The sequence below is a fragment of the Chiloscyllium plagiosum genome, unplaced genomic scaffold, assembly GCF_037043375.1.
Source record: "Chiloscyllium plagiosum isolate Xiang-an unplaced genomic scaffold, Cpla_swu_hap1 HiC_scaffold_3, whole genome shotgun sequence".
Taxonomy (NCBI): domain Eukaryota; kingdom Metazoa; phylum Chordata; class Chondrichthyes; order Orectolobiformes; family Hemiscylliidae; genus Chiloscyllium; species Chiloscyllium plagiosum.
In genome coordinates this window covers 65,035,934-65,062,171 of record NW_028270141.1, presented here as the reverse complement: position 1 = coordinate 65,062,171, position 26,238 = coordinate 65,035,934, and the positions used below count along the sequence as shown (strand labels likewise).

At 37.2% G+C, this 26,238-nt stretch overlaps 2 protein-coding genes across 8 annotated transcripts in view; one reads left to right on the top strand and one right to left on the bottom strand.

The window, feature by feature from the left end:
* supt3h (SPT3 homolog, SAGA and STAGA complex component) overlaps positions 1–26,238 on the top strand; it is a 469,942-nt gene that overhangs the window by 27,345 nt on the left and 416,359 nt on the right. The gene's annotated exons all lie outside the window — the stretch shown is intronic.
* The window catches only part of LOC122543810 (runt-related transcription factor 2), a 157,426-nt gene that overhangs the window by 122,195 nt on the left and 8,993 nt on the right, over positions 1–26,238 (bottom strand). The gene's annotated exons all lie outside the window — the stretch shown is intronic.

Below are 26,238 nucleotides of genomic sequence, written 5' to 3'. Positions count from 1 at the left end.
CAAGTAAGATTCCCATCACACAAATGCCAGACAATGATTTCCTCCAAGTGTGAATCTAAGCATTTCCCCTTGACCTTAATTGATTGCTACCCACAAACTTACTACCTATGCCTTCTATATTCTCATCCAAGTTAGTTATATAAATGACAACCAAAAGAGACCCAGAACCAATCTCTGTGGAATGCCGCTGGTCACTGGCCTCCAGTCTGAAAAGCAACTCTCCATCTTTACTCCCTGTCTCCTGCTGTTAACCCAGTTTTGATTAGATTAGATTTCCTACAGTTTGGAAACAGGCCCTTCGGCCCAACCAGTCCACACCGACCTTCTGAAGAGTGACCCACCCAAAATTACTTCAAGGTGGACATCCTTGGAAGAGGCTTTGTAGTATGGTTTGCAGCAATTAGGGGAAAGTGAGGACTGCAAATGGAGAGTCAGAGTTGATAAAGTGTGGCACTGAGGAAAAAAACACAGCAGGTCAGGCAGCCTCTAACAAGCAAGCTTTGGGCAGGACTTCTTCAGGACTCCAGACTGTAGACCTCACTTTCTCCTAATTGCTGCAAACCAAACTGCGAAGTCTGTTCCAAGGATGTCCACCTTGAAGAAGTTTTCCTCCTCCCTCCATAAAGATCTCAGTGAGTCTCTCTCCAACTTCAACTCCTTGATCATATCCTCCATTCTGAATCTGTTCAACCACATCCTGAAACAATCCCATTCCTGCAGCCACGTTGCCTTCCTCAATACCTGCCTATGAAACTGGCTTATCTCCCATGGACTCCAGACAACATTCAAACTGTCTCAATTTGGATCAAATCAGGACAGTCCTGAAGAAGGGTTATGCCCGAAATGTTGACTCTCGTGCTCCTCAGATGCTGTCTGACCTGCTGTGCTTTTTCTAGCGCTGTGCTTTATTAACAATGTTTGTTTGCAATCTACTTTTAAAATGCTCTTGTGGTCCAAGTAAAATGAGTGGAAAAATGAAATGGTGATTTCCATGCCTTTTTAAAACTGGCATTTTAGAGTCAGAGTCGAAGTCTGTTGTCTTGTTTTAAAATGGGATAACTTTTATATGAAGAGTATTTAAGATTTGACTTTTAATTCTGTGTCACTGAACTAAAAGAAAATTCACATGGCCATGATGTATTATGCAATGGCATGTTGTTTGGCTGGGTTGTTCTTCACTCCTCCAAGCAACAGGAGTTAGACAATGTTATAAAAAGCTGGAGCTATTGTGGCTTTTGAATCATCTCTTAATTCTTCTCCAAACAGAAACTTTTACTTTTGCAAGGGATCTGACCAGAATTACAAGTGAAACACTCATTTCGGTTATAGATAAAACAGTGGAGCTCTAAATAACCATTGCTTTGTCTGGAGAATGGTTATATGGGTGAAATACATAATCCTGCTCTCTTTTTACTGTGTGACCCAGTGTGACAAATGGTTAGTCTGTATCCTGGCTGCAATGATTCACGGTTACTTGAAAATAACAATTCATAATTAACAGGAAAACTGTCAAGTTTCAGACTGAAGACCATGAACTGAAACAAAGTGGAGATTACTAAAGGTGACTAGGGAGTTTTCACTGAAGATGAGTCAACTTGAGCTTGTGACATCATTCTTTACTAAATCGAAGAGGCATTAATTTTCAGGCTGAAGAGGCTGAAAATAATTCAAACAATTATTTATCATATTGTATCTTAGTCAGCAATGAGAAATCACTGCACATTTGTCTAATTAAGGCTTAGTTGCTAATTAAGCCACAATATATACTAAAATGGTTCTCTTTCAGAAATGTTAATCAGTGGACATGGATTCTGTTCTGATCACTAAATATTTTGTTTGAATAAATAAATACAAAAATTAGAGACTCTGAATAATCTGAAATAAAACAAAAAGTACTTGAAGTGTTCAGTTGGCTGGTTGGCAGCTGAAGGAAAAAGATAGATTCATCTGTTGGATGAGGAATCTCTCTTCCAAATGCTGGAACATTACGTACATTTACAATATTTCTATTTATTAAGGACACAATGGTGGCATAGTGGGTGACGTCACTGGACTAGGTCGTGAGAACCTCGTGCTATCACTCTGGGCACATGAGTTCAACACCCACATGTAGATGATGAAATTTAAATTCAATAAAAATCTGGTATAAAAGCTGACCTAATGGTGACCATGTAACTACTTTCAATTGTCATAAAAACCCATCCAGGTCCCTGATGTCTTTTAGGGAAGAAAGTTTGGCACTTTACTCCCAGGAGCAAATAATGAAAATTGTGCAGTGAAGTTGCATTGATCGCTTTGAAAGGGTCAACATCTCTGATCAATTTGTGATTGAAGCAAGTTAATTTTTTCATCCCTTGAAATCACAAATTTTTATCAGCAGATTTTTTTTTCTCATAGAATAAAAGCAATAGATATCTCAAATGTTTGGAGAAAAGTCAGTGAAATGAATCTGCTAAATGCACTGTTATTTCAGCAGTCATCAGAGCGACTTGCTTGTGTTCTGGCCCATCTTCTAAAACAGCTGAACTAGTTTGATTTTGCTGTGAACAAACTAACTGGATTTATTGTTATTACTGCACAACAGTGGCTATAAAATAAAATGCTTTGAGGGGTGCTGACACTTTGGACGGTGCCATAGAAATGCAATTGTTTTTGATGTATTGAATAAAACATTCCTTATTCTTCCTAAAGCAAATAGAAAAGCAACCCATTGTTTGATTCTTTAGTGTACCATGAAATATTGATAAAATATAACATAGCCTATTCGGCCTCTTGAACTTCTTTCAGCATTCACTTCGAACATGGCTTGCTGATCTATTTTCTAATTCTATTTTCCCACTTTGATTTCGTAACCTTGCCTATCAAATTCCTAGTCTATCAACCTCTGTGGAGAAAGGGAGGTCTGCAGATGCTGGAGATCAGAGTCAAGAGTGTGTTGCTGGAAAAGCACTGCAGGTCAGGCAGCATTTGAGGAGCAGGAGAATCGATGTTTCAGGCTGGAGCCCTTCATCAGGAATTGGGGGCTGCGGCCTGAAACATCGATTCTTCTGCCCTTTGGATGCTGACTGACCTGCTGTGCTTTTCCAGCAACACACTATCGACCTCTGTGTTGACCTATTTGACAGCAGCATTTTGCAGAGTTCCAGAATTCTGGACCTTTTGTGAAGCTGTGCTTCCTGACCTCACCTGGCCCAACTCTTAAGGTTATATTCCCTTATATTTGGTTCTCTGAGAGGAATGGTTTCTCTTTATTTACCTTGTCAATTCCTTTAGTCATCTGCTGCACCTCTGTTCGGTGTCCCCTTTGGGAGATCATGACAATTGAAGTCTGAACAATTAGCAACTAGCAATTTAAGAATCAACCTGTTAATTGAATTTGAAGCACTAAATGTGATTGAAATGTTTTAGTTTAGAAGAATGATGGCCAGGACCAATTTTTATTTTATTCACTTGTGGGATGTAGGCGCCCTGGCTCAACCAGTGTTTATTGCCTATACCTGGTTGCCCTTGAGAAAGTGGCAGTTAGCTGCTTTCTTAAATCACTGCCGTTCATGTGCTATTGGTAGATCAACAGTACGATTTGGAGGGAATTCCAGGATTTTGATCCAGCAACAGTGAAGTAATGGTGATATATTTCTAAGTCAGTGCAGTGAGTGATTAAGTTGAATTTCGGTTTTATTGCATGCAATCACAAGTGTTTTAATTTCAGGGTTTTTAAAATGAAAACTGCAAGCTTGATAGGCGTAATGACAGCCTGTATGAAATTTAATTTCTAGGTTAAGATTATGTATTAAACTTCTATTTGAGCACCTGTCTTTAATGAAATGATATTGAAGCATAAATTTTTGTTTCTAGAGAATAGTTTTGTCCTAATTTTATTTGGGGAATCTCATTTAATTTTATAAACATTATCAAGCATTTGTTGGGTCCAATTTTAACTATTACCTTTGAATAGACTCTTGTGCCTGAAATGATGCTTTAGATTCTAGATACCCCACCACTGCAATAGCCCAGATTTTCTGATTGGCAACAGAAGTTATGCATCAGGATCATGTGGAGACAATGCTGTAGCTTTTCTGTGGAAATTCTGTTGAAACTTGCGATGGACAATTACCCAGCGACTGAAAATCTCTGAAACAATCTCCAATTCTCAGTTACCTAAATCATTGCAACTCACAAAAATTAGAAGGATTAAAACCTGCTCTAACTGCCGGCTAATTTAAGTGAATTCCTGACTCACCACTGACCCGTCCAGATTCCTACCTCCATAAGCACCCCTACCCCCACAAACCCAATGTTCACCTGACTCCCTCTAACCCGACAGCCGTAGTACCCCCAATCTGTTCAGATCTTCATCTCTTTATCTCCTACCATCCCTCCTCACTCAGCTGACTTTGTGCTCCTTGTACACCCTACCTCCAAGTGCTGTCACCCACCTGGCACCCTGTCTCCTCACTTGGTTTACATACAAATCTTTTCTCAGCTTTCATTTAAATCAGTGTCATTGAAAACTTCCTGCCAAAAAAGGAGTGTACTTTCAGTGCCATTCCACTTCTACCTATGAGGACTCTTGGGTTTATTGCTTTGGTTGGGAAGACTCCTGGCCCCAGGACCTAGATATAAAGCATTGCTCCGTACACTCACATGTAAGCAGATTATGTATTTGCAGTATTTGGTCACTCGGATCAAATATTGTCTTTCTGAAAATGTTGTAAACTAATAATTATGTCAGTACACCTTAATCTTCTAATGTGAACTTTGTTATTTGAGTAAATCTCAGAGTTTTAGTAGCAAGTCATCACTTTGTTTGTATTTTGCACTTGTACAGGAGGAAGAAAAAATGCATGTCTATAGTAACAACATGTTTTTCACCTGAATGTTTCAGTAATTACATTTGGAATGAGTTAGTTATGTTATCAGCTTTTATGCTGATTCCGAATGCATTTTAGTGATTAATTTTAGAGTACTTTAAACAACTTATATTTCTGTTGTGATTGTAAGCTGTATTTTAGATTAGATTAGATTCAGTACAGTGTGGAAACAGGCCCTTTGGCCCAACAAGTCCATATCAACCCTCCAAAGAGCACCCCTCCAGACTCATTTTCTTACGTTTACCACTGACTAATGCACCTAACACTATGGACAATTTAGAAAGCCGATTAACCTGACCTGCACATCTTTTGGAATGTCGGAGGAAACCAGAGCACCCGGAGGAAACCAGAGCACCCAGAGGAAACCCTCGCAGACGCTGGGAGAATGTGCAAACTCCACACAGACAGTCACCCTAGGCCAGGATCGAACCTGGATCCCTGGCGCTGTATCCGAATGACTTACCCACATTATCTGAACAGAGCATAGTATCAACAAACTTTAATGTTGTAAATGGCATGTAGGAACAATGCAAGTAATGGCGTGTACCTGTAGATGTAAAAGTTTATTACTTTCACAGAATCTTTAGCTTTGTGAAAATAGCACAAATCGCTCTGTGTAATACAAAGTTAATGTAGTTGCTACATTCAGCTTGAATGTAAAATATTTGACCAACATATTTGTATAAATAATGAGCTTGCAATGTATGACTAGATGTGCTAAAGGTAATAAAAATTTACTATAGGCACAGGCATACTGTTTGAGTTATTTTATTGAAGTTTAGGATTAATGAATTGGAGCACTGAAGCAAAGATGTGGTATATCACTATTGATGGGGCATACCAGTGAGAAGATGCCAGATTTTGCCTCTTTTTGCTATTTGCCAATTGTAGTAATAGTTATTTTGGTTTAAAATCATCTTTATTATTATTTCAATTTTAAAATAAAAATACGCTATGTGACTTCTTGGGTTGCCATTTAATCAGTTGTCCTTTTATTTCTCCTGAATCAGTAAGAAGCTTGTTACCTGCATGTATAAAACATAAAAAAACGTAAAAATGTGTATGTATTTCTACACCCTAACACTGCAGCAATGCAAGACTTGCAGCCTTTAACATTCATCATTGCTTTTGGGTATTGTCATTCGTTGCCTCAATACCCTGTTTCATTTAAAATGAGGCATTTGTTGGTGATTTAGAATAAAAAGGCACTGCTTTATGTTCAACCTATGTTTTTTGGAGTTTTAAGATTTTCAATCTGAAATAATTTGTTGTTTTCCTCAACTTTGCATTTGCTACAAATAAAGGTGACTTCAGAACTTATTTCCAGGCCAACCTCTTCCTTTAAATTGATGGCCATAAGACAGACGATTATAGTAGTTCAAGTTTGAATGCTACTATAAGATGATTAGCTTTATTATATTTAGATTAAGTGGCAGAGAGGTATGAAGTCAGACATTGGGTGTATTACGTGCTTAATGTAGTCATCCCTATAAAGTAGGATACATTTCTAGTACTGTTACCTGATTAAAAGCATGAAATAGGATCCAAAAGTATCCCAGGAATTGAGCCATTATGTTTGTATTCTTGCATTTATACTCCTAAACATATTTTTGTTGTGGTGACAGTGTGCACTGTTCCACAATTGTGATGATTTTCATGTGTTAAGTGCTTTGCAGCTTCTTTTGTGATATTATTTGTTCACATATTTTATGTTCTTTAGTGCTGACATTTACTTCCTGGAGGATATATACACATTAAGTTTATGCAATATATTAACTGTAATTAATGTTATCAACTTTGTCTTATGTTGTATTTAAACAATTTACTTTTACTGTCATGCATGTACTTTTGAAAAGGGGGAAAGATGTTTTGGATATCAATCTAAAAAGAACTAAAATGCAGTGAGTTGGCCTAAATTTGTTTCCAGTCATTTTGATGACTGCATCAAATAATCCGGATCATATGATGTTTACTGTGTTTGAAATGATTTTATGCCCTGTATGTGAGAGAGTACAGAATATGGATGCTTTTAAGCAATGAAATTCTATGAGACAAAGGTTTTTGACTTGCTATCTTCAAAGAAAAGTTTTCATGAGTAACATATTATAATTAGGCTGTGCAATTGCATAAATTTGTATTCCATTGTCAAACATTAATAAAACAAAGCATTATGTGAAGTTGTTTAATTACATAGCATGATTTCATAAATTCTTCTCACAACAAATATTATTTGTGGGCTTTGACCTTTGTATCTGACTTTATAACAGTAAATGAACTTGTCCACTTTAGGAGGAAGACTAGAAAAGCAGAATATTTCTAAAATGAAGAAGATTAAAAAATTTTGAAAGGCAGAGCGATCTGCGTATCCTGGTACATGAATCACTAAAGATTGACATGCATATACAGCAAGTTATTGGGAAAGCAAATCAAGTGTTCTTTATTACAAGGGAAATGGAATATGAAAGTAAAAATGTTTTATTGCAATTGTGTGCCGCATTGATGAGGTTATATCTGGAGTACTGTGTATAGTTTGGTCTCCTTATTTATGAAAGGAGTTCAGAGAAGGTTCACTCAACTGATACCTGAGGTGGAGGCGTTATCTTATGAGGAACAGTCGGACAGGCTAGGTCTGAGTCCATTATTTAGAAGAATGAGAGATGATCTTATTGAAGATCATACAAGATCCTGAAGGGACTTGACAGCTTGGATGTTGAAAGGGTGTTTTGTCTTATGGGAGGAGCTAGACTAGGGATGCAGTTTACAAGTATGGGTCTCCCATTGAGACAGAGGTGAAAAGATTCTTTTTTCTGAGTGTCGTGAGTCTTTGGAACTTTTTCCCCAGGGAAGTGGGGGAAGCTACATTTACGGCATTGTTAGACTCTTGATTAACAAGAGAGACTGAAGTTATCAGGGTTAGGTAGCTATGTAGAGTTGAGGCCAAATGCCAAGATAGTGGCTTGTACTAATATCACTGGATAAATAATCGAGGCACAATCTGATGTTCTTAGTATGCAGTTTAAATTTAGTCATTGCAATTGTTAGAAATTGAACCTTGTTGTTAAGTAAATCCTATTAATAAATCTATTAATCCTATTAATTAAAGGCTATGTCTCCGTAATAGCGACTGTGGCAACGATCGCTGATTTGTTATACAATAAAAAAGCATCTGGTTCACCATCATTATTTCGGGAATGAAATCTGCCCTTTTAGCTCAATCTAGTCTTAATGAGTTCTGAAGAAGTGTCATTGGACCTGAAACGTTAATTCCGATTTCTCCTCACAGATGCTGTCAGCCCGGCTCAGCTTTTCCAGTAATTTCTGTTTTTGTAGGCTACATGTGCCGACAGATCAACAGCATTGTAATTGACTCTTAAATGTCCTTTGAAATGACCAAGCATTATGCTCATTTCAAGTGCAACTATGGATGGGCAAGAAATATGGGTGTCACCTTGCTGTGACACCTATATCCCATGAAAGAATAAAGATTAAAGTAGGCGGCACAGTGGCACAGTGGTTAGCACTGCTGCCTCACAGCGCCAGAGACCCGGGTTCAATTCCCGCCTCAGGCGACTGACTGTGTGGAGTTTGCACGTTCTCCCCGTGTCTGCGTGGGTTTCCTCCGGGTGCTCCGGTTTCCTCCCACAACACAAAGATGTGCAGGTCAGGTGAATTGGCCATGCTAAATTGCCCGTAGTGTTAGGTAAGGGGTAAATGTAGGGGTATGGGTGGGTTGCGCTTCGGCGAGGCGGTGTGGACTTGTTGGGCCGAAGGGCCTGTTTCCACACTGTAAGTAATCTAATCTAATCTAATCTAATCTAATCTAATCTAATCTAATCTAATCTAACAATCAGGTTAGCAATGATAATCTTATAGGATCATACAGTACAGAAGAGACCATTTATCCCATTGAATCTGCACTGACAAAAGCTACTCTAAATCTATACTCATCCACTTTTCAACAATTACCTTGAATGTTATGACAGTTTAAATGCTGATTAAGTATTTTTAAAATGTTGACATTTCCACCTTAACTGTGACCTAATCGAAGTTTTTTTTGGTAAATTCAACATAACCTCCTGCTGTTATTATCTATGCCACAACTAATAAAGGGAAGTGTCCTATGTGCCACCTTAACTATCCTATTAACCTGACTAATGCCTTCAAGAGCTGAAAATGTGTTGCTGGAAAAGCGCAGCAGGTCAGGCGGCATCCAGGGAACAGGAGAATCGACGTTCCGGGCGTAAGCCCTTCTTCAGGAAAAAGGGCTCCTGAAGCTTCCTGAAGAAGGGCTTATGCCCGAAACGTTGATTCTCCTGTTCCCTGGATGCTGCCTGACCTGCTGCGCTTTTCCATCAACACATTTTTCAGCTCTGATCTCCAGCATCTGCAGACCTCACTTTCTCCTCAAAGATAATGCCTTCAAGAATTTGTAATGGAGCAGACTAGAGGGGCTGAATGGTCTACGTTTGGTCTTAATTCTTCTGTTGTGTGTTTGAATTGATGGTTATCAAAAAGTAAGAAGTCTACATGACTTTGAAGTACTTTGTAGGACGGTCTTTGGGACCGATAGCATCAACTGTCATCTTCCTCCTAAATATGTCAACTTGGGTCCACTGTGTAATATGAAGCCATAGATAACTGCTCTATGAAGTTGTGTTTTAAATTGCACATTTGTCTGATTTACACCTACAGAAAGTTGTTAGTGCAAAATGCAAAATTTCCCCGGCAAATTAATATCAGTTATTTTTAATATATGTTTATTTTTGAAGGCTTGATTATATCTAATTACCATTATTGTTTCTATTTATTTATACAAGTAAAGACACTGGCAATGCACTTAGCAAGCATCATGATGCTTGCTATGTACATATGTATTCCACATGAAGTCTTACCTCAACTCACCTTGCTTTGCGACTGCATCAAATTATAAACCCAAATAGAACAAATTTTTACTACGATTACATTGCACTTCTTTAAAGTTAATTCAGTACAAAATTTGGCTACATTGCCGGGCACAGTGAGTAATATCTTGTTTAAATACTTCTATATTTCAAGAACATTTCACAATTAAGCTGTAAGAATGTTCCAGTGTTCGTTCTGCAATGAACCACAAATTTCTGGAAAATATATTAGCTGTTGAGGGTGTAAACTGGGATTCATATATGCTCAGTCCATGTGCTATATTTATGAGCCTTGCATTCCATTTGCTGAGGCAGTATAATTGACTGAAGACGTTAGTTTTTCAATGTTTAAAGAAATAAATATTTTTGACATTTAATATATTAAGATTTAATTGAGACAGGGAAAAATGTAAACAACCAGATTTTTTTTTCACTTCAACATTTTAAGAATGAGTGACTGATTTTTTTAAAAACGCTCAAAGGTGTTTGGTTAAAATGGAAAGTAGGACAATGAATCATAACTCGTCTGGAAACTATGGATTCTCATTGGTTCCTGAAATTTGCCCTGTTCAAATTCCCCTTAGCCCTTGCACACTTCACAGTAATTTGCTTTTCAGAACAGCTTACAGATTGGACAACCATATGGAAAATGCAAAGACTTATTGAGAGGATTTTGGTGTTTTAGCACTGAGTATCCTTTTCAACTTTTAATACATATGTACAAAAGCTTTCTGAGAACAGAAAGAAGAGCAATTTATTTAGAACTGCATCTATTTAAAAACTCAGTGAGCCATGTAATTGCACACCTTTATTTATAAATATCTTTGAAAAATTGTCAATATAACTGTAGTTTATTACACTCAGTTTAACTATTAGAATTAAATATTGGCATTTAAATAAAAGGTCTAATATGTAATATTTACATCATTGTAGAGTGAATACTTATATTTAGCAAAACATTATAATTGCTCTTCGAGAAAAGTTCATTTGCTTTTCACCAGCATACAAACATCCTGAGAGACAGTGTGTGGAATCTCATGGTTGTAGTCATGGACCTTGGCAACTCTGCACATCAATTTCCAGGAGCTTGGTTGGGATTTAAGTACTAATCAGGCAGCCTGTTGTGGTTCCCACACCATGGCAACCATTTCCTGCCAGACTACCTGTTGCACAGTGGGCACTCTGCTTGTTCGAAGTTCTGACTGTGCAAACTCAGAGTGGAGCTTAGTGTGAAAATTAGTGAAGTGGATTGCCAGAGATGGTCCGAGGAGCTCGAGCATTGGAGTGAGAGGGAATCCAGAGGGTCCCTCCAGTCGGATCCTTTATTGGATTCAGCTCACTATTGGGCATTCTTCATGTAAGAAGCTTTCTAAAAAAGTCATTAGACTGCGACAGATGTCCCATCCACATTTGTTCCTCACTAGCCATTCATATGTGCATATTTGGCAAAGCCCATTGAATAACAGGGTTGGGAATTTTGGCTGTTTATTCTTCTTCATAATCCAGAGATGTTTGGCGAAGGTGTGCTAAATTATGCAACATCATCAATTCATTTTAGCTCTTAACTAGACCTTATAGCTCTGTCTCATCCAATGTGATGTGTATACCATGTAACCATCAAATTTGTTTTGACTCTTGTGGAATAAAAAAAAGCTGCAGGGTATTTGAAAGTTGAATATTTGGAAGCAGTTGAGTGAAAATGTTTTCAGTTGCAGACTGAAATGACTGAGAAATACTTAAAGTTTTCGTAAATGTTATAGAAACATTAAAAAATAAGAACAGGAGTAGCTATTTAGTTCTTTGTGCCTGCAGTGCTATTCGTTATGGTCATGGCTGAGTATCCAACTCAAGAGCCTATTCGTGCTTTTCCTCCATATCCTTTGATCCCTTTTTTCCCCAAGTGTTATATCAAATTCCCCCTGGAAATTATAATGTTTTGGTGTCAGCTGCTTTCTGTGTTAGCCAGTTCCACAGGCTCACTATTCTCTGGATGAAGAAGTTTTGCCTCATCTCAGTCCTAAGTGGATTACCCCATAGCCTTGAACTGTGACCCCTGGTTCTGGATTCCCCCGCCATTAGGAACATCCTTCCTGCATCTACTCTGTCTTGTGCTGTTAGAATTTTATAGGTTTCTATGAGATCATGCCCTTGCCATTTTTCTGAACACAGTGAGTATAATCTTACCGGACTCAACATCTCATTCGTCAGTCTTGCCTCTATATCAAGGACACCGTTTGTCAGACAAAGAGACCAAAATTGCATACATGTTCCAGGTGTGATCTCACCAAGGCTCTGTATAATTACAGCAAGAATTCCTGCTCTTGTACTTGAATCCTCTCACTGTGAAGACCAATATACAGTTTGCTGCCTTTACCGCCTGCTGTACCTGCATGCTTACTTTCGACTGATGTACCAAGACTTGTACGCGTTCCCATCTCTCAATTTGTAGCCATTTAGATAATACTAAAGTGGATAACCTCATGATAATCCATATTATATATGTATTTGTCCACTTACTCCACCTGTCCAAATCACAGTGCAACATCTCTGTATCCTTCTCACAGCTCAGCCTTCCACCCAGTTTTGTGTCATCTGCAAATTTGGGGATATTGCATTTAGTTCCCTCATCGAATCATTATATTTTTATCTTATCATCTAAATATGAAACTCACTATTATCTTTTCATTAATCAAATGTTACAATGATATTTACAATAATAAATTGTGGCCAGATGGTCATCTTGGTATGACTGGATCCATACAATTACGCTCAATTTTTTAATGCCTGTGAACATAGCATTTATCTTAATAGTTTTTGTTAGTTTTGTATGGAGATGGGGTTGTGCCAGCGGTTGACAGTAAAAGGTGGGAGTTTGAAATGAAGGTAGATTTTCCTAATTCATATTGTGCTCTATGGATAAGTTAATCTTCATTGGAGACTTGACATTTAAGTTGCTTTATTTGTTTCAATGTACAATAGACTCAGTAGTGCAAATCATGGAAAGTTAATAGGCATCCTTTAGTACCCTGCCACTTGCTTGCCACAGTATTTAAAAAAAAAGCTCAATTTTCTATTTCTTTTGGGCTGTGCCACTGAGGAATGCAATCTCATTTGATGCACTGTTTGAATACGTTGAGCAGAAATAAGTATTTACATTCAACAATGTAGTGCAACTTAATATTCTCACCACAGATTTCAAGCTTAACAGTTGAACTGATTTGAATTGATTTCATCAATTAGCCTCATGCATTGGAATCATGACTATTCATTTAATAACTGCCTTCAGCATTTTAGTATATTCCATTCTGACAGAGGAGAAAATGTTAATGAACTGTAGGGGGAGAGAAAGAAATCCTTTTACTGTATGTAATGTAACTTTAGTCATAAATGAAAGTTGCTTTTGTATCAATTCAAAGTTGATTACAATGATGACATAGTGTCTGATAGATGTTACACAGACTCACCATTTTTAGTAAATTTAACTTGATTCAGTATGGTTTTAGATCATGAGAATGGCGTTAATACTATTGGCAAAGTCATTGTGTGGTCACATTGGGCTGCTTTTAGCATTTTGTAAAGAGTAATTAATGTAAGCCATAGAGATTGCATGCTAATCGAAAAAGTAGTTATGAACCAGTGGTTACTAAATTTAGCATCCTGAGGAATTACTAATCATCTATAATTATGATGTTTATTGATAGATGTTAGGTCATTAAATAATGTGCTATTTAAAGTTCTTGTTGACGTTATTACAATAATAAGGCCCTATTCATTGTGAGTGGATTCATGTTTGGACTTGTGCCATTCTCAAGACTGTTGCTTTACTAGTGTACTGAATCTCTTGTAGCCGGTGGTTGAAATTCAACAATAATTTTAGATTGATGCAACACTTTCAGACATAAGTTTTGGACTTAATAATTATCATTAGGCTCTTGCATTTGTTCAGCTGGATAAGTCAGTGAAATTAGTGAAGCATACACATGTGGAGTCCCTTGCCTGCACTAAGTTAGTTGATCTCAATCAGATTAATGTAATGGGTACAATTGGGTGCTGTACTTTGTGATGATAGAGAGAAGACTTAGTAATGATACTTGATCCTGATCAGTATGTTAACAAATCCTGCAAGAACTGTATGTGTGCCTGTATGTATACATGATGAGGAATGGATTGCCCCAGTCATGCTGCTCTTTGTATGTAAATAGCTTGTCATCAGTGCCTTCCTTGGGTCATGCTAAGATTGTGCTCTGGGGAGAGATACATAAGTCACTTGTTATCTTAATAAGTGATTGAAGGTTGTTGGATTGTTAATTCATTGGCCTGGATTAATAATAGAGAATGTGAGTCCTGATATCTCCATGACAGTTTGAGGAATTGCATTCAATTTTGTAATTGAATCTGAGAATGAAAATTCATTTTAAAATAGTGATGCTATCAAATTGTCATTAAAAACTTGAATGGTTAACTGATGTCCTTTTTTGGGAAAGCCACGTGCTGTTCTTGTGTGATTTGGCTTGTATGTTGGCATCAGACATAGTAACATGTTTGACTCTTAATTTGCTTTTGAATTGGGCTCATCAGGCTAAAGTGAGTACTGCAGATGCTGGAGATGTAGTGCTGGAAAAGCACAGCAGGTCAGACAGCATCCGAGGAGTAGGAAGATCGACGTTTCGGGCAAAAGCCCTTCAGTAACCTGATGATCAGGATCAGGGTTCCTGATGAAGGGGCTTTTGCCTGAAACGTTGATCTTCCTGCTCCTTGGATGCTGCTTGACCTACTGTGCTTTTCCAGCACCACACTCTTTTTCACTGATCCTCCTACTGTCTTTAACTTTCACTTGCATTTTGCTTCCATTTTGAAATTGATACTTTTTAGGACACTATAAGTGTGTATTCAAATTTATTTTGAGAGCGTGACCATTCAATGCCACTCCATTAAATTGTCCTTCAATGATATCAGTATTTCAAATGATGGTTGAGGGAACAATCAATGAAATCAGATTAATGAATAAAAAATAGAACTGACAGAATAAAAGTAGAAGAGGGATAGTGATTAATAGAAGTAGGAAAGACCTATAAAAACTTCTAAATGCTTTTTGGGAGAAAAAAGAACCTGAAGGGTAGGGTGTATATAACCAAATAAGCAAAATAGGAAACAAAAAATTGAGCTGTAAATTTGACGATATGTTCTCTAGCATTTGTGTGAATTGGTTTAAAACTCCCTCTAATGAGGTTTTCAACTTTGCCACAGTACCAATACAGCACTTAACAAAATCTCAAATGGTCTTCTTTATGACTGTAATGAAAACGAACTATCAATCTTTGTCTTTTTGTCTACATCCTTTGACATGACTGATCACCTCATCCTTCCTCCAACTCTGTCCAACTGGCAGCGACTGTACCTGTTTTCACTCTTATCTGTCCATTTGTAGTTGGTGGCCACTTCTTGGTTTCCCACAGTTAACTATCCTTGGCTTCCTCCTACTTCTTATTTATGCAGGTCTTCAGTGATGTCACTTAAAAAGTGTTAGTTTTCATGTATTCTGAAAACGTGCAGCTCTATCTCACCCATTGCCACCATCTTTTTTTTGGAGTTGCCTTTAGTGCTGATAAATTATCTGACTGTTTTTCTAATGTCTGGTGGTGAATTAACAATATTTGCCTCATCTAAATATTAGGAAAACCAAACCATTGTCTTTGGTTCCTGCTACAAAGTGACTGTGTCACTGGCAACTAGCTGGGGCTGAACCACACTGTTTGTTTTCTTGATATCATATTTAAGTCAGATGTGCCTAACAACTGTGCTGTCACATTGCCCAACGCAAACTCTACTCATCTGAAACTCTCATCCATGCCTTTGCTTCTAAATTTGGCACAGTGGCTCAGTAGTTAGCACCGCTGCCTTACAGTGCCAGGGACCCAAGTTCAATTCCAGCCTTGGGCAACTATCTATGTGGAGTTTGTACGTTCTCCCCGTGTCTGCGTGAGTTTCCTTGTGGTGCTCCAGTTTCCTCCCACAATCTAAAGATGTGCAGGTTAGGTGAATTGGCCATGGTAAATTGCCCATAGTGTTTAGAAATATGTAAGTTAGGTGCATCAGTCAAGGGTAAATGTAGGGGAATGGATCTGGATGGTTTACAGTTTGGAGGATTGGTGTGGACTTGTTGGACTGAAGGGCTTGTTTCCACACTGTAGGGTTTCTATACAAAAAAAATTGTTCTGATGCACTGATAATCAGCTTTTCATATTTTTCCCATTATAAATTTGAAATCATCTATACTTTGCTGCCAGTGTTCTTAACTGTCTCAAAGTCGTCTTCACTCATGCTCATTAATCTACACTAGTTTTCAGTTGAGCAATGTCTTGCCCATTCCTGGCCATGTGATCACCCATAACACTCTCCAAGGTATCTGCGCTTGTCTAACTCTGGCCTGTTGAGCATTAGATATTAAGAGTGCATTGTTGATGGCCTTGCTAAGCTCTGACATTCTGTCCCTGAACCTCATCATCATCTTTTCTCCTATAATAAACTCCTTAAAACCAATCTTTTTGACCAGGCTTTTGGTCATCTGCCCTAATGTTGCCTTATGTGGTTTTGTTTTATTGTTCCTTTGAAGAGCCATGGGATATTTCATGATGTTTAAAGTTTATTATAAATAAAAGTTATTGTTTGTCAGATTTTAATCTGACTTTGGATCGACTAAATACCATCTACCTGCTCAATTTGGCTTTTGTTCCATGTGGACTACATTTCCAAGCTTGTACTCCTGTACTCGAATGAATGTGATGATAACATCTAAATGTAAATCTAACTGTCTATGCAGCTATGGAAATGTTAATTAGGTTCTTTGAAAGCATGCAAGTTTTTTGGCTTTGTGTTTGATTTAACTATTCTTCACCACTGGTTCTAAGTTTAGGAAATTAATGGTATCATTATTGACACTGTTTGTGGAGCCATAGCAAAGGTGCTGTCTCCTCATGGGGATGAGAATTTCCAGGACCTGAAAATCAGAAACCACACTCCAGATTTAGGATTATTTATAAGCAATACCAAGAGTTTCACTAGCACTTTTGTAGTATTACAAAGAGGCTTTTTTCACTGCTTAAACAATTAATGATGACTTGCTGCAGGAGAACTAATACAAACGCTTTGTTATCATAGCTTACAATTTTGTTTTTATATTAAAATTCATCTTAATATGATCACCAATGGTGTATAAAGTATTCTGCAGTTTTCTAAAATTCTGCATATTTCTAAAATGCTCTACAAAAGAATCCCTGGCAATTCAGTAAATGCTAGCCATCTTTTTTGAATTTCATTTGATATCCTATTGCATGTAATAAACCTCTAGAGCTTCATAATTCTTGTGGTCTTGCAAAACTTTACATTTCATTTCAAAGCTGAGTTGTGGACTAAGTTCTACATTCCTCAGCCACAATCTTTGTTCTTCTATTCCTCGGATTGGTTGCTTCTACCAGCTTTCTTCTAAACTGTGGCTTCAGTACATGGTCTTTTACTATGTGAAACAACCTAATATTTTCAATTTATTGTACTTTGTAACTGCAGGTTTCTAATGCAATTAACTCATTGCTGCATTTTCTACAAAATGAATTTTGTAAAGCCATGTTGTATAAGGGGACGAGAACATTTGTTATGTTAGTTTATCAAAAGTCACATACAACCCAAAATGTTAATGTCAGATTAGAAGGAGGAGAAAATATATAAAACATGGATTTTTTGATTGTTTAGAAAATGAGATTCTGGAGCAGTGAAACTCCAAAATTAACTCACATTTTGCGAGCATCTCTTCTGAAAGTTATTTTTGAAACAGTAGCAGTAATAGTCAGTCTCTTCAGCTACTATGTTCTCTAATTGCTCTTTGTAGAAAATGTGAATCAAGTAAATATGTAAAAGCTTGATCTCAGTCGATCAAAGAAAATTTGACTGTTTCTTATTCCTAGTCTGCATATGGAATGCCAACAAAGTTAGCAAGGAAATGCTTTAAACTTTGAAGGAGTTTATTTGTCATAACCCATACAGGTTCAATAAACACCTTTTCAAAGATTATTTCAAGTTCAAAGTTTGTGAGAAGATTTGTAACTGGGGTGCTCGTTGTTGTGGTTCTGTTCGCCGAGCTGGGAATTTGTGTTGCAGACGTTTCGTCCCCTGTCTAGGTGACATCCTCAGTGCTTGGGAGCCTCCTGTGATGCGCTTCTGTGATCTTTCCTCCAGCATTTGTAGTGGTTTGAATCTGCCGCTTCTGGTTGTCAGTTCCAGCTGTCCGCTGCAGTGGTCGGTATATTGGGTCCAGATCGATGTGCTTATTGATTGAATCTGTGGATGAGTGCCATGCCTCTAGGAATTCCTTGGCTGTTCTCTGTTTGGCTTGTCCTATATCTGTTTGGCTTGACCAGCTATCCTTAGTAGTCACACACGCAGATGACAAGCAGCATGAATTTGACTGGGACAACACTACTATTATAGGACAAGCCAAATAGAGAACAGCCAGGGAATTCCTAGAGGCATGGCACTCATCCACAGATTTAATCAATAAGCACATCGACCTGGACCCAATATACTGACCATTGCAGCGGACAGCTGGAACTGACAACCGGAAGCAGCAGTTTCAAACCACTACAAATGCCGGAGGAAAGATCACAGAAGCGCTTCACAGGAGGCTCCTAAGCACTGAGGATGTTACCTAGACAGGGGACGAAACGTCTGCAACACAAATTCCCAGCTCAGCGAACAGTACCACAACATTATTTCAAGTGCTAATGGGATTTAAATGTGTGAATTCCATTTAGAAGAATGGAATCATCAAAACTTCTAGTGTAATTATGACATTAGAGAGGTATTACTGTTATTTCAAGCTAATATTATTTGGATAGGTGTTAGATTTTCTGGTAGTGTTCCTACCTCTGGGTCAGAAGCTTGGGTTTAAATCCCACCTCAGGACTTGATGAATAGAGGCAGTATATCTAGATTTCTGGAGTGCATTTGATAAGCTACCTCATCAAAGGTTATTGCAGAAAATGAACACTGTGTAGAAGGTAGCATATTGACATGGATTGAAAATTGTGTGGCTAATAGGAAGCAAAGAGGATATGTAACTGAGTCCCTTTCAGGTTGTTAAGATGTAACAAGCAGTTTGCCATAGGGATCGTTGCTGGGACCTCAACTGTTTACAATTGATGTAAATGACTTAAATGAGGGGTCAGAAGATATGATTACCAAATTTGCTTACGACTCAAAGATAGGTAGGAAAACAAATTGTGAAGGTGACTAGGCGGTTACCAAGGTTGTAGATTAAATAGGTGGAAAAAGTCATGTGAAATAGAGTATAATGTGCGAAAATGTGAAGTTGACCACTTTGGCAGGGAATATTTTTTAAAAAATCGCGTTATTTAAATGGTGAGAGAATGCAGAGAAATCTGGGTGTCCTCGTAAACAAATTGCTAAAGTGTATAATGTAGTACTGCAAGTATCATTCATCACAAGGGGCATTAAATACAGAAGTTGGGAGGTTTTCCTTCAGTTACAAAGGTTACTGGTGAGACTGCATCTTAAGTACCTTGCACAGTTTTTGCCCTCTTATTTAAGGAAGGATATAAATGGGTTGAGGCAATTCAGAGAAAGTTTACTTGACTAATACTGGGCATGGGATCGAGAAGGTTGTGCTGGAAAAGTACAGCAGGCCAGGCAGCATCGGAGGAGCAGGAGAATCAACGTTTCGGGCAGAAACTAGTGTCGAGTTTTTGTTGAAAGTTTGAATTTGTTATATGCATAAAGGTAGATTAATTATCAATAAAATAGTGGGTTGCTTAACTGTTTTTGGAATGATAATTGTGGTAGGTTCAATTGCAATATATTCCTTTTAATCTCTCATGAATGTTCACGATAGAACTTAAGGAGCAACATCTGTGAAGAATAATCGTATTGTCAGTAATTATTACCATTTCTGTTTCTCTTTAAAAGTGTCATCAGTGGCTGATGTGAGATTGCTGTGCTCCAAAACACCAGCTTACTGATTACATGTGATTCACAGTAGAAGTTAGAGACATTATTATAGTTTTAGTTGTATGAATTTCTGATTTATTTTCAACTTGTGCAGTCTATTTCATTTTACCAAGCCATCTACAATGATGCGTTGCATTTTTAGTCAAAGTTTTTAAAAGAGAAGCCTGGTATTGTTCTGATTGAGTGACCTTTACCTAAGTGATTTACTGGCACTGTCTTATCTGTAACACCTTAGGAAAGGAAAGTAATCTTGGTGGTGATGTACAAAACTACATGTTTGTAACAATCATTACGCAGTGATCGTCTTTTCTCATGTTCTGATAATCATAGAATCCCTACAGTGTGGAAATAATCCCTTTGGCCCAACGAGCCCACACCGATCCTTCGAAGAGTAACCTACCCAGACCCAATCCCCTATATTTACCCCTGACTAATGCACCTAACCTACACATTACTAAACACTATGGGACAATTTCAGGTAAATTGGCCATGCTAAATTGCCCATAGTGTTAAGTAAGGGGTAAATGCAGGGGTATGGGTGGGTTGCGCTTCGGCGGGCCGGTGCGGACTTGTTGGGCCGAAGGGCCTGTTTCCACACAGTAAGTAATCTAATCTAATTTCCCACAGCGAATTCGCCTAACCTGCGTATCTTTGGACTGTGGGAGGAAACCGGAACACCCGGAGGAAATCCACGCAGACATGGGGAGAATGTGCAAATTCCACACAGACAGTCACCCAAGGCTGGAATCGACCCTGGGTTTCTGGTGCTGTGAGGCAGCAGTGTTAACCACTGAGCCACAGTGCCACCGTAATCTTGCTTAACTGACAAGTATGCAAAAATAACAAATAGAGAGCTTAGAATATGAATTCCTAATCTATGATTGGAAGTCCTATGTGGTTTATTCACTTTTTTTTCTATTCCAGTTCAAAGTTCAACCCACTGGAGTATTCAATAAATATATGATGTGGGCTGAAATTGTTGAATTGTGCTGCTGAACAAAAGATATAGTTATCATTTAATATTGGATTGAGAATCATGCCCTGCTTCTACTTGTTTTGAACATAGCTACTTTAAACATGATTGTGGCATCTTTGTTGCTTATGATAAACAATATTGCAAATAAAAGCAAATTTCTGCGGATGCTGGAATCTGAAACCAAAAGAGAAAATACTGGAAAATCTCAGCATGTCTGGCAGCATCTGTAAGGAGAGAAAAGAGCTGATGTTTCGAGTCTAACTGACCCTATGTCCAACAAATATTTCACTTCTAGTGTTTTGTGAGAAAGTGGGGATCTCTGTACATTATTCTATTCAAATGCTTCATTATTTGTTTTAAATTTTAATATGTGCATTAAATGTGCATGTTTGTGATATGACAAGATTTTGTGAATTTAGCATTTAAAAAATAAATTCACTGTTAACTTTAGCAGCAACTGTAATAAGGTGACCTGAAGTATGTTATTGTAATTTCCAGAAAATCTGCCATTTTGTCTCAAATTTTAAGTCATTTGATTTTTGCTGTAGGTCAATGGATGTTAAAGGCCCTGTGACATTATGTAAGGAAGGACAAGGAGTGATTATTTTGAAATGTAGAGCTTGCAGTCACATGAAGTGCAGGTTAGGGAGATTGGCTATCTTAAATTGCCTATAGTGCCCAGCGATGTGCAGACCAGGTGGATTAGCCATGATAAGTGCAGGCTTACAGGGGTAGGATGGGTGGTATGTTTGGGTGGGATGCTCTTTGGCGGCTCGGTGTGACATGGGAGCAGGATGTAATCAGTAATTGGAGTGAGATGTAGCTCACGTGGCGAATTAAGACTGATGTAGATCCATTGTATATGAATATCCTGCAGCTGTGTGGTAGATTCTGTGTAGCTTTGATCAATACCATTGAGTTCCTATTCATTTGTTCTTCCACAGTGGCAGAATCTTGGGCATACAATGTCTGCTATAAGAGAGCAAAAATAACTTGTGTAGAACTCCTTTGGAATGGTGAAAGTACTTAGTCCAGGTGCAATGTAAATTTCAAATATTTTCAATGTCATCTCAAAATTTTTATGAAAGTTTATCTTTCACAAAAATGTGTAATAAAGTAATAGCCTTCAAATGATGGCTTTTGATTTTTCTTGTTGAACAAGCTTCTCATTCTCAACTTTCACAAAGTGATAAATGTAAGTACATAACATGCTCACTAAAAATGTGAATAAGCAGCCATTTACCTTAACTCGTTTCCTATTCTTAAGTCATTTTTACTTTTAATTCCTGTGACATTCCTATTACATGAACCTCAGTTTTGTTAACTGACATTTATGTGGTGCTTTAAGTGCTGTCTTGAAATCCATTCATTGTATTCTGCTCGTCATTGCTCTCTGCCGCTTCATCAAAAGAAAATTACCTTAGTCAAATATGATCTGCCTTTTACAAACCTGGTTATCTTTCATTAACTTGAGCTTTTCCATGTGCCTGTTAATTCTTTTCTGTGTATCTTTTCTAAAATGCTATTTACCACAAGTGTTATTCTGACCAGCCTTTAGTTCCTCAGAATATCATGCACTCTTGTGTGAATAAGGTGTCACATTTGCCATTCATCAATTATCTGTCACCACCTCCATATGTGAGGAAGATTGGAGAATTTATGGGGCAAGAATTTCTGCTATCTCCACTCCCAGTTGCTTTTGCAACTTGACATGCAAGACATCCTGACTGGGTGGGTCATCTACTCTTATCCATGGGCAGTGTTTCTACTATTTTCTTTTATTCAATTTTTATTCCATGCATTAACACTACCTTTTCTGCTACTGTACACGTCAGTATCCTCTTTGTGCTTCTAAACACATATGACCTTCATTGTCCCTGAGGCCTGTTCTGCCTCTTATTACCTACTTACTAGTTTGTAATTTGTACTGCAACTATATTTGAAAATCGAGTGACATTACTACATTTCTAACATTAACATTTTTTTGTGGGCTATGACCATCAAAGGTCAATTAGAGATGACATATTGATAGGTTTTTGGAAGCAAAAACTCAAATATACTGGAAAAGCTCAGCTGACCTGGCAGCATCTCTGGAGAGAAATCAGACTTAATGTTTTGGGTCCAGTGACCCTTCCTCAGAATTGATAGATTTTTGGGTTAACTTTTATGTCAACTGCATTCTCTTCTCATTATCACTGTCAATTTTATTTTTCGCTTTGTTTCCCCTTTAAACTTGTCAGTTTTGGACTAATTATTCTTTGATAAGTTAATCTGATTTGCATCATGCATTCTTTTTTGTTTTTTATTTCATCATATTCTCAACATCTCTCAATTTTATCAATCAATTGATAACTTTAAAAATTTCACACACTCCTTGACATTAAATTACTTGCATCTTTAGTTTTTAACACAGTTTCTTTTATTGCCTGATTATTGGTCGAACATGGAAAGATGTGACTTGCATTAGCCACTTTGACATTATTCAACATACGTGTGAAGAAAAATTGAAGGTTTATGGACATGCAATAAATTTATCCACCTTGAATGTTCTTCAATGGTAATAATACTGAAAAAATGATGTGGATAATATAGCTGTTTTTTTACATAAAGTAGCAGTGAAAGTTGTACTCAGTATTACCTTTCTGACTGGTGAACAATTTGTGAAGGAGAAAGTGTCATGCGCTTAACATCATCCTGAGATTTGGTGATCTGGCTAACACTGCTCATCATTTTCTAATTTTAGATAGAATGGTGAAGAACATTTCAAGCAAAACTTTAAAGGCCCAAAACTGCACATCCTCTATTGTATAGATTATGTATTTTTGATTTAAAATTGCTTAATTTTGTGTGTTTGTTTAATAGTTTGACCACTGGCATAGATTATTTCATGAGGAAACTGAATAGAAATGTTTGCAACTTAGAGGTTAGGGCTGTGAAAGAAACTCTTAAAATTTTGGTATAGTTGGACATGAAATAAATAATACCTGACAATGACAATGGCGTTACTGTTGATTTAAAGGTGAGTATTAATTTTTTTAAAATCGCTTTGTTTTTCTAATGACAGGAAGTAAAGCTGTTTTAAATTGCAATTTAATTGTAATGCTGCTATTCAAAGCTGACTTATATTTGTTAGCAACGATCAGTATTCATTAAACATCTACATATTTGCATTTAAAATCTATATTAATGGAGGTTTAGAATTCTGCTTAAATACCATTATTTATCTTGTGATAATGCATACCAGTAAACACAATGCTTTCAATGTAAAGTGAAATGGAGCGAGCTTCTGTGCAATTGCTGTTGCTACAATTTAGGAGAGAAGAAAGTTTGACTCATGGTATTCTGTTTTGTAATAAAATGTAAATTCTATTTTAAAATGCTGGCTAGATATTTTCCTCTACAACTTTGTAAATATATTCTTTATAAAACATTGTTAAAAGTTTTAGTTAATATTGGTCATCAATTCTCTTTTTCTTTCATTGGAATGTTAAATTCAGAAGACTTCACAAAGTCTGTGACTTAATAAGCTTTAATTTTGTAAATGTGTATGAAATAATTATTGCTAAGAATTGAGAAATCTGGTTTTGCTTTTATTCTAAATTTTTATTTTGGTAGAAAACTTGCTGAAAACACTTTTGTTTAATTTAAATGAATGACCTTTATATAAGGGAAATTTAAACTTCTGATTGAAAACATCAGTTAGGAACATAAGTAATCATGTGGAAATCACTGAAACCTCACGTTTTTCTGCTGTGAGCCAGGCAGTAAAACAGCTATGACAATGTTGTAATAAATTTGAGATATTTTGAAAGCTTTAGGAAAAAAAATATCTAACTTAGATGGTTATAAATAAAAATTAATTGGGCCATAGTGCCTGAGTAGTGGCATATAGTATTAAATAACTCAACATGAAATACCTGACCTCTAACTTAAACTGTGCAAACCTACCTCATAGCCTACAAACACATGGTCCATGTTTCAAGGTCATGGATGCAAAATTTATTGGGTGCTCCAAGTACAGTCAATTGTATTTTTAACCATGAGAAATGGAAGGAGAATGTATATGTTATTTGTGGCTAATGAAGAAAGTCTATCTGTATTGCTTTATGTCAAAATGCTCTTTACATGCTAAAATGCCCTCTAACCTTTTTGTTGAATTGCTTTAATATGCCCCTTGTAAATAAGCTAACAGTTTGTAGGTAGATGAAAAGAAATGGATGAATAATCAAGTAGTCTTATTTGCCACCATCTGGCTTCTAATTACATCTCCTCCTCCAACCCCCCAACAAAACTCCCAGACCCAGTCATTAAAATAGTTTCTTGTTGGGGTTATGTGGTAAAGGGAGGATGTCTGTCTGGCTTTGTGGATGTCTACTGTCTATGGACAAAAAAAACCCATGGTCACATTGCAGTTGTAGATTTACTTAAATCAAAAAAAGAGAGTTTCATTTAATGTTGCTGAAAAAGTTGAAAATTGGTGTTGGGAAAACACATTGTCTACTTAGTTTAGTTGCTTTGCTTCAGCAAAGAAGATTGTTTGAGTAATAAGTGGTTTGTTTTACGGGACTATTTGGAGCTACTTTATCCTCTAAGAATATATCTTGTCCTATTAACAACCATGATTTAACTATAAAATTTCAATATTATTTGAATTAAGATTCTGTCAAAGGCAGTATTCTGTTTGGCATAAGTTCAACATTCAATCTTTTAATACAAGCATTGTGGTGGTACAAAACTACTTTGTTGTTTTTAGTTTTAGTAACTGCCATTGTGATTAATCCAGAAGCCTAATTTACTTGAGTATCTGGTCTGGAAGATATACGGTCGGATAGAAAACAAAGTGCCTTTCTAACTAAAATAATTGTAATTGCAATTTCTTAAAATACGTCAGTCAAAAAGGGTGGCATTGGGAAAGCACAGCGGGTTAGGCAGCATCAGAGGAGCAGGAGAGTCAATGTTTTGGGCATAAGCCCTTCATTGGGAATAACATTTCTGATGAAGAGCTTATATCCAAAATGTCGACTCTTCTGCTCCTCGAATGCTGCCTAACCTGTTGCATTTTTCTAGTCCCACCCTTTTTGTTCTTTGACTGTCCAGTATCTGCAGTCCTCACTTTCTCATATCTTAAAATAAATTCTAAATTTTTAATGCTGCATGTTCTCCCAGATGGTTACTCCTGGGCTTTTAAAAGCGAAATGCAAAATAAGCAAGGGTGAAATAAGAAACCAAAACCTTTTCACTCAGTGTTAAATTATGGAATACACTGCCTGGAAGTGTAATGGAGGCAGGTTTAAATCTATTACTCAAAGGCATTGGATGATTATTTGAATAAAGATCATGTGCAGGGGTATGGAGAGGAATCAGGAGATTGGTACAAGGTATTTATGTTCATTTAACAATTGTAGTCACAATAGGCTGAGTGGCTGCTCCTGTGTCCTAACCTTTCTGTCATCCTATAAAAGTTAGTTCTTGC